The sequence below is a fragment of the Lactuca virosa genome, chromosome 7, assembly GCF_052849685.1.
Source record: "Lactuca virosa cultivar CGN04683 chromosome 7, Lactuca_virosa_CGN04683_v6, whole genome shotgun sequence".
NCBI classification, from domain to species: domain Eukaryota; kingdom Viridiplantae; phylum Streptophyta; class Magnoliopsida; order Asterales; family Asteraceae; genus Lactuca; species Lactuca virosa.
In genome coordinates this window covers 185,912,694-185,929,078 of record NC_136432.1, presented here as the reverse complement: position 1 = coordinate 185,929,078, position 16,385 = coordinate 185,912,694, and the positions used below count along the sequence as shown (strand labels likewise).

The window sequence follows — 16,385 nt, the reverse complement described above, 5'->3', positions numbered from 1 at the left end:
ACTTATATAGAACATCCTGTGGGTATGATGGATCCTAACAATATGTCTAGGCATCCTAATCCTAAACCCTCCGGTATAAGACTGTTGATTATTTATAATTTTATTGTTTAGGAATAATATCTGGTTGAAGTCTTTTAGTATTTTGCATTCGTAAGACTTAAAGGATTTCCAAATTTCCAATTGTATGTTATGACGAAATTTGGGTAGCAGAACAACTACTCATATGATATTTACCAGGTTTCAACCAACGTGAAACCAACAATTCCCATAATATTTATAATTTACATGATTAATATTATACAATATTTCGCAAATAACAACTCTTAAGTCATGAAGTCGATCATGTTATTTATTGCAATAAAAATCTATAAATTAGTAAATTAAGTTATATTTTTATAATTAATATACAAATATATTAATACATTTTCCATTCATTGTTACACAACCTTATATATTAAAAGTTAAATTTGATAATTTTAACTAATAATTACATAATTTCATAAACTTAGTCTTTCCAAAATTTATGACAATGTACTTTCATTTTTATTTTGCGCGAATAATATTTTGGGTCATTTTTATATATTTTCATACTTCCATGAGATACTTTAAGTTATATATATGAAATCATCATTTTTGTGAATTATAATGTCAACTGGTATTATTATAGCAATCTATTTATAATCTTGTGATTTTTCTTAATAATTATATTTGTATTTCACATAAGGTATAAACATATCGTTTTTTAACAATCTACTTTAACTTAATAGATTTACTCGTAATTTATCACATTTTTATATTGCTATTTCATAAACATTTGACCAATAATAAAGTATGATGCTATTTTGTACATAAAAGTTAAAAATCATCAAACTTTAATAGACACGCATGTATTCTCCTCCAAATATTAAAACAGTAAAATTGGGGTTGTAGAAACTCACAATTGAAACGTGGGTTCCAATCGTTCGAATTCGGATTCTTTGAGAAACTTGACGTGAGAAAACGCAATCCACAATGCTTAAACTTTGAAATACTCTCGAGACCGTTTTGTAGCAAACTTACACTATAGGTATTGTTTTTAACTTCGCTAAACTGTATGGGCTGTTTGGTAATTTAATTTAACTAATAAGACTGCTTTGGTAAACAAATTACCAATGCGGGGTTGTTTTAAACAATAATTGGGTTTGAGACTGATTTTAAATAAAGATTTTAACAGTGGGGGTAATTTTGTCATTTTGTCGAAGTCAAAATGGGTAACGGCTTTTTAATTCCCCGTCTCTTGTTTTGATCGGGCAAATAAGGGAATTCACGAAAGCTTCCAGCAGATGGAATGAAGGCGACGAAGCAGATGAACGAAGGGAGTCGAATCGAGGACGACGAGAAGGAAACGGGAAGTCTCGTAGGCGCGACTTCTTCGGTTGATTCGCGAAGAGTAAGGAGTCTCCGGGGGTTTAACGAGGCCAAATGGGAAGGTGGGTGAAGCAGCGAGGCTTCCCTATTCTCGTCCGGCTGCGGGGAGCGAATTCCAGGCGTCGCAAGCAGCAATAGCTTCGAAGCAGATGAGGTTTTCGGAGGTTTTGCTCGACGAAAGGGGAAAACGAGGGTGTGAGGGGTTCGATCAGTGGGAAAGAAGGGTTCCGACGAGAAGTTTCAGCGGTGGTCGATGGAAGTGGCACCGGTGATAGCTGGAGAAAAGCGGTGGCTGCAATGGATGGAGCTGGTGGCAGCGGACGACGACGGCAGCTCTGCTGCCTCGTTTCTCTTTTGTTCCGGCGAAAACAAGGGTGAGAGGGACGAAATTGAAGGCAGCTGCGACCCGTAACAGTGGAGGAGCTGAGGATGGTAGTTTGTTGTCCAAAAGGTAAGTGTGTGGGGCTGTTTCTGCATCTCTTTCGTTCTTCCCTTTGTGTGTGTGTGTGTGTGTATTGACAACAATGGATGAACTTTGGTGTTTGGGTTTTGGTGTTTAATAGGGAATGGAAGCAAGGATTCACTCTGTTGTGAATTTGATGGGAAGGAAGAAGTAGGACCAGCAGCAATGGAATTCAGGGGGGCTGTTTGTTTGCTTTGATTGTTAGGAAGAGAAGAAGGAAAAAGGGGCTGCTGCCCTTCTTGTTTTTACCAGAAACAGCTCCTCCGGTGGAGGACTCTGACAGTCGATCTAAGAAAAAGGGAGAGATAGGGATCGACAGTTTAAGTGGGAATAAGGTGAGAATGATTAAATTCTCACCTATATGTGATCTTAACTCAGATTTTGGAAGACTTTTTGATGAATTTGTGGTACTTGGAAATCTTGGAAGGATTTTGAGAGTGCATTGTACTTATTGATTCATGTGTGTATAAGTGTGATGTATTGCTTGTGTATTTGTTTAATGCTTTCTGTATTGTTGGTTCTTCTAAATTTATATACATTTATGTATTTTTTTAATGCTTTGAAAAATTATTATATACCCACATAACTCATATATTCTCGTATTATTAGTTGGTTGTATATGTATGGTTATATTATATGGAGGAATTGAGTATTGAATGTGCAAGGAAGTCAAACTTATAACACATGTTTGAAATTGGTTCTTAGAAATCGTATATGGCCTTATTGTTAGGGCCAGGATCCTTACAATATCAAGGATCCTCAAATATCCCGGATCTTCAGCTACCCCGGGATCCCGACTAAGTACCGTTATTATTTTTATTAATATTTATAATGGTCATATTTTGTCTATAACTAACATGTGTGCAGAAGTAGTCAAGGGAAGACCAATTCTCAGTGAAGAATCATCTCAACTATGCTAAAGACCCGGAATACTTGGTCAAATAACGTTCATGAAGTTGGTCATAGAGGATCCCGGAAATATCGGACATCTTGTTGGCTAGATTAGACTATAAATTGACACTTGTAATCTGCACACGACACACTGTTTTCTTTAGTCTAAGCTTACTCTACGAAATTTTTTACTCATTCTTACTAAGAACTCACTGTAATCTTCATTTTATATAAATAAAATCATCAAGGCAGGTGATCGTTATCACCTCCCAAGGTTTTGTGTCGGAGATCCTAGCAAGGATCAAGGGCTTTCCTTGTAAACCATTGTGTCGCTTTCTTTTACCATTTGCTATTACACAATCTGAACATCACAGCCTCTCATTCAATTTGGTTGATTAGTACTTGTGTAATTTTTTACCAAAACAATTTGGCGCCCACCGTGGGGCCGTGGTGTTCAAAATCCTAAAAAAAAATCATGTCCACACAACCGATCCTCTCTTCATCCTCTGCTCCTTCCATTCCAACCAAAAACCTACCACCTCCTCCGAGTGGGCCCCCTACTCAAAGGAAAACGCCTAACACTTCCAAGAAAAGCACCCCCTCAATCGCTAATCTAGGAAGTTTGGGATCCTCAGGGCTCCAGGATCCAACTGCCTCATTCACTACTGTAGAACTTTTCGCTATGATGAGAAAAATGACGCAGCAGGTGACCCAACAACAGGAGGAGAATAGAGCACTACTCAAAAAAATGGAGAGGATGAAGGCGGAATTTCAGAAATCCCAGGAAACAACGCCCACAGTTGTGTAACCAAGGATCCTGGACTTCGATAATGGAGGATCCTCAGAAAATCGCCAGAGGAACACGATTCCTACCACTGTGGCGTCACCCTGGGGGGCAACTATGGATAACCGGGAGTCCATGATCAATGATCTCAATGAGCCTTTCAACACTCCTAGAAACCTTGATTCTAGTAACTTCTTAAACAACAATACTATTAATACTAACTATACTAACGTTGATGCAGGAATAAGCCTAAACATGGCCAGGGAACTTCAGCAATTAACATAAATGATCTCCAGTGTACCCAAAGTGGTCCAACCAATGCCGGAAGCATCTCCTACAAGCCGCAGGATCTCGAGATTTGCTCCCGCGATAGCCGATACCGAAGTTCGTAAGCGCTTCCAAACTCCCAGCATGAAGCTATACGATGGAACTACAGATCCTGAAGAGCATATAGCCCAATACAGAGAAAGGATGGAGATCATTCCCATCCCAGGGCACTTGAAGGAATCTTGCCTATGCAAAGGCTTTGGTTCGACTCTTACAGGATCACCCCTCAAATGGATGCTAAACGTTCCCCCATACTCTATTACTTCATTTGCACACTTAGTCAATATCTTTAATAACCAGTTTTCTTGCAGCAGAACCTTCGAAAAGATCACTAGTGATCTCTACCGAGTGGTTCATGATCCTAAGGAAAAACTTAGGGACTTTGTCAACAGGTTTGGCAGGGAAGCTCTGAGCATCCCCAACATCGACATGGCCACCGCTGTGGAAGCCTTTAAAATGGGACTAAGGAAGGGTTCACCCTTCTATGAAGACCTTGTGATGACCCCATGCAAAAGTTTGGATGAAGTCAGGTGCTGAGCATTGAGGTTCATAAGGCTCGAAGAGGATACAGAGATCCAGAAGAGAAGCAACCCTTCGGATCAATATGAGAACCCCAACAGGAAGGCCGAATCCTCGACTCAAAGATCCTACAAATCGAAGCCCTATTCCAAACTGGATCATCACAGGGTTAATGCCCTTGAAGATGAAGGAGAAGAAGAAGAGCTTCCTAAAATCACTGACTATTGTTTTTCTGTGGATGTTTCAGGTGTAATTCACGCTATGCAGGATCTTGGAGAGAAAACAAGATGGCCAAAGAGAGAGAACAAGTCCACCGCTTGGAAAGACAGGTCCAAATGGTGTGCTTGTTGGGTTATGAGCATTCTAACACTCCTAAGTGTACATGCAACCCTAAATACCTTGGATCTATGTTTTCTCTATTATACATACAATTATGAACATCCAAGGTATTATCCTAATCTAGCATACAAAATAATAAATATAACAAGATAGAATACATACCTCTTTGATGTAGAATGTCTTCATGAAGCTTGAGTGCCTAGTGCCCCAAGTGTGACACCTCAAATGGTTCACACAACACCAAATACACTTGGAATAACTTGAGAGAAACTTGAACACTCCTTGAAATCGTCTAGCCCTCACACTCACACATTAGTGCACGATTTCTTGAGCCATGGGATTCTTTTATATGGTGGCTATTAGGGTTACACCATGTAACTCATAACTTTACCCATTCCTTATGCTCCATGGATTTTAACCTCCATGGAGTATCCATGGGTCACCCCATGGACTTAGTCCAACATAAGGAATCTTGGATCACAAGCCCACATATATAAGAATGAATGATTTACACAATCAACCCATATATTTAATTAGTCTCCTTTTGATTACTTAATTAATTCCAAATTAATTCTTGATCAATACTAATTAAATAACCTTATTAATATATTAGAACTTATAATATATTAACCAACCTTAAGTGTTATTTCTCTCATTATAGTCTATCCAAATGCATGATGCCATGCAACCCAAATGGACCATGCCGGGTCGGGTCAAGTCTTACCAATTATAGTTATGGACTTAGACATTAATCCAACAGTCTCCCACTTGGATAAGTTAAAACTATTATTGCGTATGACTTCAGGAACCGATCAGCAATTGTAGCTCTCAAAAGCTTCTGTCGAACTCTGACCTTGTCGATGAACTCTGACCTTTGTCAATGACTTGTCCATTAGATAAGGGATCATATATTCCTCCATTCTAGATATCATATGGACTGAGACATGGATTATCAATCATTCTCTATGTCCATTTGTTGTTTCCCGATTTCCGATTCATGATGACTGACTGATTGAACAAATCAAATCAGTCCTGGCTTGGCCAAGCACTCACATGTATCATCTTTAAATCATCGAGGGGCCCACATATATCGCTTTTATCCCGAAGGTGAAAGGAATGGATAAACTTCGACTCATATGGCTTGTTCTACTACTTGTTGAATCATACACAAAGGCACGTTTTATAACATCGAGTTACCAATGCGTTTTCGTGCAATCAATGTATAACCAACTCATAGTAACAACTCATATCTCTAGGTTTGAAGAATATAAGATATTATCGTCTCATGATCACTCGTGATAAAATCCATGAAGTGATTCAAATGAGCGCGGGTTGAATCCAATACTCAGAACTTATGAGCACTCATGAGTGTTGTAGCACCACTTTGTCCACCAACTTGGACCTCTACAAACCAACCCATGACAGTCTTGATTCATATCTACTTCCAACATATGACCGACTGTGGATGGTTTGAATAACTTAATCATTCAGGAAGAGCGACTTAGTTATTCTGGAAGTCAAAACATGCAAAGTGAAACACAAGAATAAATGAATCAAATATGGTATCAAACCCTATGAATATAAATAAACACTTTTATTTATCACCATACTGATTACTCATTATTCATTGTTTCGGTTTTATCAACTTTATACTTGAATTTAAAACAATAGTTGTCCCATGCTCCAAGCATGTACACTATGTTTTCTAAACACTAGTCATGCCATACACCAAGTATGTATACTATGTTTGTCTATGATCTTTACTTTGTAAAATAGATCAATTGAACATCACTCCAATGATCCTCTTTTCACAGTCCCAAATCCTTACTGCAAATGCAAGAATTCCAAATTCATGCCATTTACTGAAATCTGTTAGATTCTAAACTTATATGCATTGATCCTCTTAATGATTATGCACGAAGTCAGAAAGACTTGACAACAATCATTACAGAGCATTCCAAAGGAGATCAGCTCCTTGGAAACATCCTTCTTTCATTAAGTTTCCTAATCTTACACAGATTGAATAATTTCTAACTTTGAAACATTTCCATATTCCATTTTGACTATCACTTCTGAACAAGAGTTGCCTCCTTACAGATTATGTCAATATGGTCCTTCCAGAATTAACATTATACTTCCAACTGTCCTTGAGCAACCAATCTTTGGTAAACCTTAGATTGTCCTCGACTATTGCTTAATCATTTTAGTCATATCCAATTCTAGACCTTTTCCCTTCATAATGCCCTAGGTATTTGGAAAATTTTAGAAAGGATGAATATAGCACATGTAATCGATCCTATATCCGAAGCATATGGGACACGATTCATGATGTCTCACATAAAGACTAAACCAGTCTTTTGCTATAATATTTCCATTTCAATTTGCCAAGTTCTCAAAATTCAGATTATGAAAAGGGATGCCGTAATCAGAATCGAATTTTAGAACGCAAATAATGGACCCATATATAGAATTTCCTTATGTTGAGCCATTCCAACATGAAATTCATATATATATCCTTGATTAAATACGATTAAAATCTCAATCTAAGCTTTTAGAATTGAAATGAAGTATAATTTCCTCTCCCTTAATTATAGCAAAAGAACTTTTTCAACCCCTGCAACCTCACGAATTGAAACTTTTGTTTTCTATAATTAACATTGCTAACTTGCAACCTTTGTCATAATTATCATGCTCCCACTAACATGATGATTATTAGCATAACACTTATGCTCCCACTAGCTTTGACATGTACTCAGAAATCAGCTGACTTTCTTACCAAAGTTCAGATTTCTGATACTAGATTGTTTTGATAAAACTTTATCAAAATCATACACCTCTCTTAGATAGCTCACATGTGTGTCTAAACAATTTTAGAACTATGAAAAGGGATGCCGTAATCATAGTCTCAATTGTTTAGACCTTTGCTACTTCTCACAAGTCCATGTTAGTGTGCCGGTAAACCACACACTCTCCACTAACGACTTTGAGAATGCAAATATCACAATTGCTATCTAGCTAAAATCTACTTAGTGAAAGTGTTTCCTCACCATCATTTTCATGAATCGGAGAGAAACCTTATGACACTTAGATTTAATAGTGTATGTGTTCTTATCCATGTGAATTTGTCAAAACCATAATCACAAGACAAGGTTAGTGACAAATCCAAACTCATATTGATTAAACTTGTGCAATCTTAAATTCTTGCCATTTGGCAGCTCAGGTGCCTGCCATTGCTTCCAAGTAGTTGTGCAACCAATTGAGAACTCTCAGAACTCCTATGCAAAGCCAACTTGAATAGGCACAAAAATTTCAACACGATAGGTTATAAACCTCAAGTCGTGTGCTAGTGAAGGACTTTAGGTTTTATTCTTGATTAAGTCTTGAAATTTTCAAGAGCTTTAAGACTCCCACTGTCCTCTTGACATATAAGACTCCCTTGTCAAATATTCAAGAGATAGTGCGGATTCTTTATCAAGACTAACACTTTACACAATTGGCCTAAGTTGGTCTCTGTTTTATCCAAAACATCACAACTTACCAATTTCAAATGTACAAGAGTAGATAACCTTTTACTCTTACATTTGACTAGTGTTAACAAACCCTCTTTAAGATATGTCACTCAAGTTACAATCTTGGAGTATGACTCTAAGAATTGTTTTGGAACGAAGTATGACTCATCTTTTTGATTTAACCATTTCAACAATTCATGACTCCTCTTCTTAGTCATAAGAATGCACTAAGATGACTTTAGAGGACCAATTGTGATATGGTATCTTAATCATTAAGATGATCATAAACATGATACTAAAGTACTCTCCCATCTTTTCAGATTTGAGAAACTTTTATCTTTCTGCCATACTTTGATTCTTCTTATTCGTTCTGTCTCACATTGAAACTTCTCCAATGCTACAGACTTATACTTAAACTTATAAGTATAACCATATTTATTGAACTTAAGTAAATCATGACGAATAGTCTTCTTGATCTTTTGTGGTGGACTTGACCAGTGCACAAGAATGTGTACTCGATCCCTTAGTCCTTTCCTTATTCACATAAGGAATTAGTCTTAATTTTCCAAGCTGAAAGTTCTCATTCATCATACTATACAACTTGCATGATTCCAAGTTTCGGTCCAATTGAACCTTGGGTGATGAGAATCTTTCCTTATTTGGTAATATTAGACACTACCACAACCGAAAGAATCAAATCCATTTTTCCAATATTGCTATCAATGGAATCTTATAAGCAACAACTTTTCACAAATGCCATTGTAAGGATACTTAAAATAAATAAAATCAAAACCTTTTTCTTTTATTTTAAAACTTTGCGGAAAAACTTATCCTTACAATCCATATGAAAACCTTGTTGTTATCTATTCCTAAGCAATATAAATATCATAACTCTTAAGTAATAGCCCAAAATTCTGATCACCGAACCATGCGATTGAAATCCATCTTCGCGATCAGAATCAGCATGTACTTAATAGAGTTAGACAATGGACTTTACCTGAAGTAGAGCCAAACTTATTGACTTTAACATCCTTAGGTAAATTTGGCAGCTTCGTAACCAATGCCCCTTCCTTTGGCAATAGTTACCTATGGACCCTTGATAATTGGACTATCTCAGACTTTGCCTCTCTCTTTACCATTGGGTCAACCGATTTGACTATGGCCGATCCCTTTCCATTGGGAAGAGAGAGCTTTACTGGATATCCAATGTCATCATTGTCAATGTCCATAGCGTTTTAGGAAGTTGATCTTAGCAAATAGATAAGATCATTAAGGGTCTTGTCTTAGTCTGTTTCATAGGATTCCCAAAAGAACTCACTATGTGACTTAGAAAGTAGTTGAGCCACCAACTTTCTCAAGACTTTGACACCCAACTCTCCCGGCTTGTCAATATGTGACTACATCTCCAAGATGTGATCACACCTAGACCTTGCCTTGCCAATAGGGCTTGAGTGACCTTAAACTTTTTAGGAACTTGTGGGTTAGGGAGAATAATTAGAGGAGGTGAAAGAAGTATGATATCCATGGGACATCATCTTCATTTAGGAAAGCTTGTTTCAAGAGATTTGGGAAGATCATAAATGTCTAGACCAGACATCTTTTTGGGAGATATTCAAGATAGTTGATTTAAAGTCCTTAATATGACACCCAATATGAAATATTAAGGCTAGGACCCAACAAACTATTTTATAACTTAGAAGAGGGATGCCGTAATCCAAGCTATAAAATATTTGAAGGTAGGTGAATGACGATTCACCAATTTCCACCATCAAAAAAACGAAATAATTTATTAGGTTTTAATTGGATTTGAAAGTCCTAGATCTTTGAGATTCATTGAACTGTTCAAAGGCATGTTTCAATCTCGAGTGTGCCCTTCAGGTTTTGTGACTGGGATGCCGAGGATCACAAAACAAGGTGTGAATAACCATGCAAATATACTTGGTACCCTTAATATTTACCCCTTAATCAGTGTGCCGGTTAACCACACACGCTCCACCGATACTATGATAAATATTAAGTTACCCTTTGCCTACCTTGTTAAGTCCATGTTAGTGTGCCGGTTAACCACACACGCTCCACTAACGACTTAAGCAAAGTGCAAAGTGTAATTTCATGGGTTAGCACCAAATTCACATTTTCCTAAGTAACTAAGATTGGGTATTAATAAGAGTTTAGTTACTTAGTATTTATCATTAATACTTTTAATGAAAGGAGAATTATAGTCCTTGTCCTACCCGTTCGGCTAACGACCCTCCACCAGTCAAGGAAGCGGTGGGTGAGAGTGGACACCCATTAAACTGCCATTTTATAGGCAGTAACCTTGTACCCCCCTTATAGACCGGCTTCGTCAATGAGGCCTACTAACGGTAAGACTGACTTTACTCTTATACATATATATATATAAATATTATTAACTTATAATATTATAAAGTATAAGGGTTGAATTTTAACTTTTAAAATTCTAAGGGCTAACTTGGAATTAAAGTATTCATAAGTGAAAAACTTTTCAAATTCCAAAACTTGAGGGCAAGTTTTGAAACTATTCAAAACTAATTAATTCCATAACTTATGAGTTTAAAGTAGTTTTAATTAAAAAAAAAACTCTTCAAGTTCCATAACTTGAGGACAAGTTATGGAAGACTTTAAACTAATTAATAAAAAAAAATAACTTTTTTTTATTGTAACTTATGGAACTAATTAAGGTTACACTTTTTTTTTAATTTAATGAAGAGACTCTTGAACCTCCATAACTTGAGGACAACTTATGGAGTCATAAAACCATTTAATTAGAACTAGACTCTTCATTTTGTAACCTTTGCCAACTTTTATGAGTTTTATGATTCTTAAATGTGACTTTTCATATAACTTGAGGACAAGTTACAAAAACACACTTTGGAATCAACTCTTAGATTAAAATGGATTGAAAACAACTATTTCACACAACTTTTCTATTAATCTAAGAACCTCATAAGAACAAGATAATTCAAATCATCAATCTTCAAGAAATTAGCATGAACATACAAACTAATACAAATCTTGAAATTATGACAATTATCTTAGAAATTGGATTAGCATGAACATTACCACATCAAAAACAAGTTTATAAGTCCAAAAACATCTTAGGGTAATGTTCCTAGTCCAATTCCAGCCAAAACAATCGAATATATGCATCCAACTCGATTTTTCAGCTACTTTTGCAAGTATAACAAGAAAACAAACCTGGCTCTGATACCACTGTTGGGTTATGAGCATTCTAACACTCCTAAGTGTGCATGCAACCCTAAATACCTTGGATCTATGTTTTCTCTATTATACATACAATTATGAACATCCAAGGTATTATCCTAATCTAGCATACAAAATAATAAATATAACAAGATAGAATACATACCTCTTTGATGTAGAATGTCTTCATGAAGCTTGAGTGCCTAGTGCCCCAAGTGTGACACCTCAAATGGTTCACACAACACCAAATACACTTGGAATAACTTGAGAGAAACTTGAACACTCATTGAAATCGTCTAGCCCTCACACTCACACATTAGTGCACGATTTCTTGAGCCATGGGATTCTTTTATATGGTGGCTATTAGGGTTACACCATGTAACTCATAACTTTACCCATTACTTATGCTCAATGGATTTTAACCTCCATGGAGTATCCATGGGTCATCCCATGGACTTAGTCCAACATAAGGAATCTTGGATCACAAGCCCACATATATAAGAATGAATGATTTACACAATCAACCCATATATTTAATTAGTCTCCTTTTGATCACTTAATTAATTCCAAATTAATTCTTGATCAATACTAATTAAATAACCTTATTAATATATTAGAACTTATAATATATTAACCAACCTTAAGTGTTATTTCTCTCATTATAGTCTATCCAAATGCATGATGCCATGCAACCCAAATGGACCATGCCGGGTCGGGTCAAGTCTTACCAATTATAGTTATGGACTTAGACATTAATCCAAAAGTTACCACGAAGACTTTGGCCACATGACGGAGGACTGCATAGCCCTAAGAAAAGAAATTAGCTACCTCCTTAGTAAAGGACACCTCAAAGAGATCCTCGGGAGAAAAAGAGAAAAATCCAAGGAGAACGGCCAGGATGATCACAAGATCCCGGAGAAACCAGGATCTCCACCCTCTGACACTAAGATAATTAAAGTTATCTAAGACGGATCTAACATCTGTGGTACCTATTATTCTCAGGCTAAAAGACACGCCAAGGTTTCTAAAACAGAAAATGAGGATAGACCACGAAAGAATACCATGATTACCAGTGAAAAAGAAATCACATTTGACGAGACGGACATGGAAGGAATTCAGGATCCTCACCATGACGGGCTCGTGATAACACTGTACATGGCCAACTATTTCGTCAGAAGGATCCTAAACGAATACAATATGAAGCTGAACCCACTCAAATGTCACTTTCGAATGAAGTCGGGCAAGTTCCTTGGATACATGGTAACCAAAAGAGGGATAGAAGCAAGCACGGAACAGATCAAAGCAATCATGAAATTAAGATCCCCATCTTCAACAAAGGACATCTAAGGGCTAACCGGAAGAGTAGCAACACTCAACAGCTTCATTTCAAGATCCTCATAAAGGTGCAAGCCCTTTTACGATATCTTGAAAAAGAACAAGAAATTTGAGTGGAAGGAGGAACACGAGAAAGCCTTCCAGGAACTCAAAAAATATCTAAGCTCTGCTCCACTACTAGTGAAGCCTATAGATGGAGAACCACTTATTCTCTACCTCTCAGTATCCTTAAACGCGGTAAGTGTCGTTCTTGCCTTAGTAACTACTTCTACCATGTTAAGACACTATTTTGAAACACACACTATACATGTAAAAACTAACTATCCTATCAAGAATGTCATGAGAAAACCAGAAATGCCAGGAAGGATGGCAAAATGGTCGGTGAAGTTAAGTACATTCGACATCAGATACGAACCAAGATCCGTTATAAAATCACAAGGATTAGCAGACTTTGTGGCTAACTTTAGTGATGATCTACAAAACAAAGAGGATATGGAGGCCAAGCAACTCCTGGAAGATGAAAATCTGGGAAAATAGACGTTGTTCATGTTGGATAAGGTGTCTAAGTCCATAACTATATTTGGTATGTACTTGATCCGACCCGGCATGGTCCATTTGGGTTGCACTTCACCGGAACAATTTGTATGGATAGTTTTTGACAAGAGTATGTTTATGGTTTATTAATATATTATAAGTTATAATATATTAATATAAAATCATATTATTTAATTAGTATTGATCAAGAATTAATTTGGAATTAATTTAATGATCAAAAGAGACTAGTTAAATATGGATTCTAATAGTATGGGCCAATTGATTATTTAGGATGATCCATGGATAGTCCATGGAGCTTTTGACCCATGGATCCTAAGTATGTGAAAGGTCATGGGTATTAGGGTTTACATGGATGTAAACCTAATCCTCCACACTATATAAAGAAGTCCAAGGCTCTAGAAATCGGCAATAGTGTGTGAGATAAGAACGGATAACCGATTTCTAAGAGTGATCATATTCTCTCAAGTTTTTCAAGTTGTTGTGGTGATTTGTGATTCCACTTGATGCATTCACATTATTGGTGCTAGGCTCTTAAAGCTCCAAGCAATCAACTACAAGAAAAGGTATGTATTTCTATCTAGTTTTTATTGTATAAGAACCTACAATTGCATTCTACATAGGACAATGCTTTGGAAATCAATTTTGCATGTATAATAGAGAAAACATAGTTCCAAAGCATCTAGGGTGGTATGTGCACCTTAAGGTTGTTAGGTTGCTCAAAACTCATCAGTGGTATCAGTGACTAGGCTTGTTTTCTATTATATTGTTGCTTATTTGTGATTTTGCAAAGCTATTTTTGCTGTCCGACTGCTCAACTCGGCGAGTCCATGAACAGACTCGACGATTTGATGCTTTTAGGCATGGACTCGACGAGTCTGTTCCTGCACTCGGCGAGTTTGATGATCAGACAGCATGTTGTTCGAGTTTTTTGGCCAGATTTAGGTTACGATCATTACCTATAAGTGTTTTGAATCAGTTAAACTGTTTTTTATGATATGGTAATGATTATCCTAATCTAATTACAAGGTGATTGTCATAATTTCAATAATTGTGTTAATATGTTTATGCTAATGTCTTGAATATTGATGATATGAATTATCTTGTTTCTATGAGTTTGAATATGATCATGCATGCTTATTTGATTAATTGAATCCTTGATGAATATGTTTTAATGGACTCCATAACATGTCCTCAAGTTATGGATTACCAAAAGTTTTTCTTTAAAAGAGCCATTAAAAAACTCATAGGTTATAGAAATGAAGAGTCTTCATTTTAATAGGCCATTAAACTCATAAGTTATGGAGTAGAAAAGTTTTGAAGAGTTTCAAAACTTGCCCTCAAGTTTTGGAATTTGTAAAGTCTCACACACTAATACTTTAATTCCAATACTTAGAGTTTTAAAAGTTTAAAATTCAACCCTTATACTATTATAATATTAAAAGTTTAGTAATTATATATATGTATAAGATAAGTCAGTCTTACCGTTAGTAGGCCTCATTCACGAAGCTGGTCTATAACGGGGGTATAAGGTTATTGCCTATAAAATGGCAGCTTAATGGGTGTCCACTTTCACCCACCGCTTCCTTGACTGGTGGAGGGTCGTTAGCCGAACAGGTAGGACAAGGACTATAATTCTCATTAAAAGTATAATGATAAATATAAAGTAACTAAACCTTTTACAAATTCCCAATCTTAGTTACTTTTAGGAAAATATGAATTTGGTGCTAACCCATGAAATTACACTTTGTACCTTGCCAAGTCGTTAGTGGAGCGTGTGTGGTTAACCGGCACACTAACATGGACTAGTAAGAGTGGCAAAGGGTAGCTTAATGTTTATCATAGATTGGTGGAGCGCGTGTGGTTAACCGACATATTGATTAAGTGATAAAATTAAGTGTACCAAATTAATTTGCATGGTTATTCACACCTTGTTTTGTGATCCTCGGCATCCCAGTCACAAACTTGAAGGGCACAATCGAGATTTAAACATGCCATTGAAAAGTTCAATGAATCTCAAAAGAATCTAGGAATTTCAATTCATTTAAAACTTAATAATTTATTTTGTTTTTCATGGTGGAAATTGGTGAATCGTCATTCACCTACCTTCAATTATTTTGTAGCTTGGATTACGGCATCCCTCGTCTAAGTTATAAAATATTGTGTTGGGTCCTAGCCTTAATATTTCATTTGGGTGACTTATTAAGGATACTTCATCTAATTTAAACTTTGTCTTTCTTCTTTTCAGATGTCTTCCAACAATGCTTCAGGGTCAAACCCTACTGGCTCCTTCTCTGTCACGAACCTCTGTGAGAGGGTCATTTTTGATGGAACTAATTTCAATGACTGGATTAGGAACATCAGAATGGTCACACACTATGAGGACAAGGAATATGTCCTTGATAAGGAGCTTAAGGAACTTAATGAGTCGTTTGCTACTCCTTAGGAAATTGCTGACTTTAGGGCACATGAGAAAGATGCCACCAAGGTAGCTTGTATCATGCTTGCCACTATGGCACCTGAACTCCAAAAGTCCTATGAGGACTTTTACCCTTTTCAGATGCACCAGGATCTGATGGAAAGATACCATCAGAGTGCTCGTCAAGAGAGGTATGAAATAATCGCCTCCATGATAACAACTAAAATGAAGGATGAAGAGTCTATCACGGGCCACTTACAGAAAATGTAAAGATTTGTGGACCGTCTGCTCAAGCTGAATGTGAACTTTGATGAGGAGCTGGATATAGATATCATTCTACACTCCTTACCTCCATGTTATGATCAGTTTCGCATGACCTATCATATGAACAAGGAGGAGGTCTCCTTGAGCAAGCTTCGGGGACTTTTGAGGATTGCTGAAAGCAAACTCAAAGGGAAAAATGTTGTTTCTACTCCTACCAGTGCCCCTGTTCTGGCAATCGGGCAAGGTAAAGGGAAAAAGAGGAAGACCCCTTCGAAGGGTACTAAGGGAAAGTCTCTTGATGACCCCTCTTCGAATGGAACCAAAGGTGGTTGTAACACCCATAAAAATCAG

General features: G+C 36.7%; 1 long non-coding RNA gene across 1 annotated transcript; it reads left to right on the top strand.

Annotated features, from left to right (window-relative positions):
• The first annotated feature begins 1,302 nt into the window (after nucleotides 1–1,302).
• LOC145125985 (uncharacterized) lies at nucleotides 1,303–2,462 on the top strand. The gene is made up of 2 exons (XR_013716240.1): nucleotides 1,303–1,858; nucleotides 1,971–2,462. It is a non-coding gene; the product is annotated as an uncharacterized LOC145125985 (long non-coding RNA).
• The last annotated feature ends 13,923 nt before the right edge of the window (nucleotides 2,463–16,385 follow it).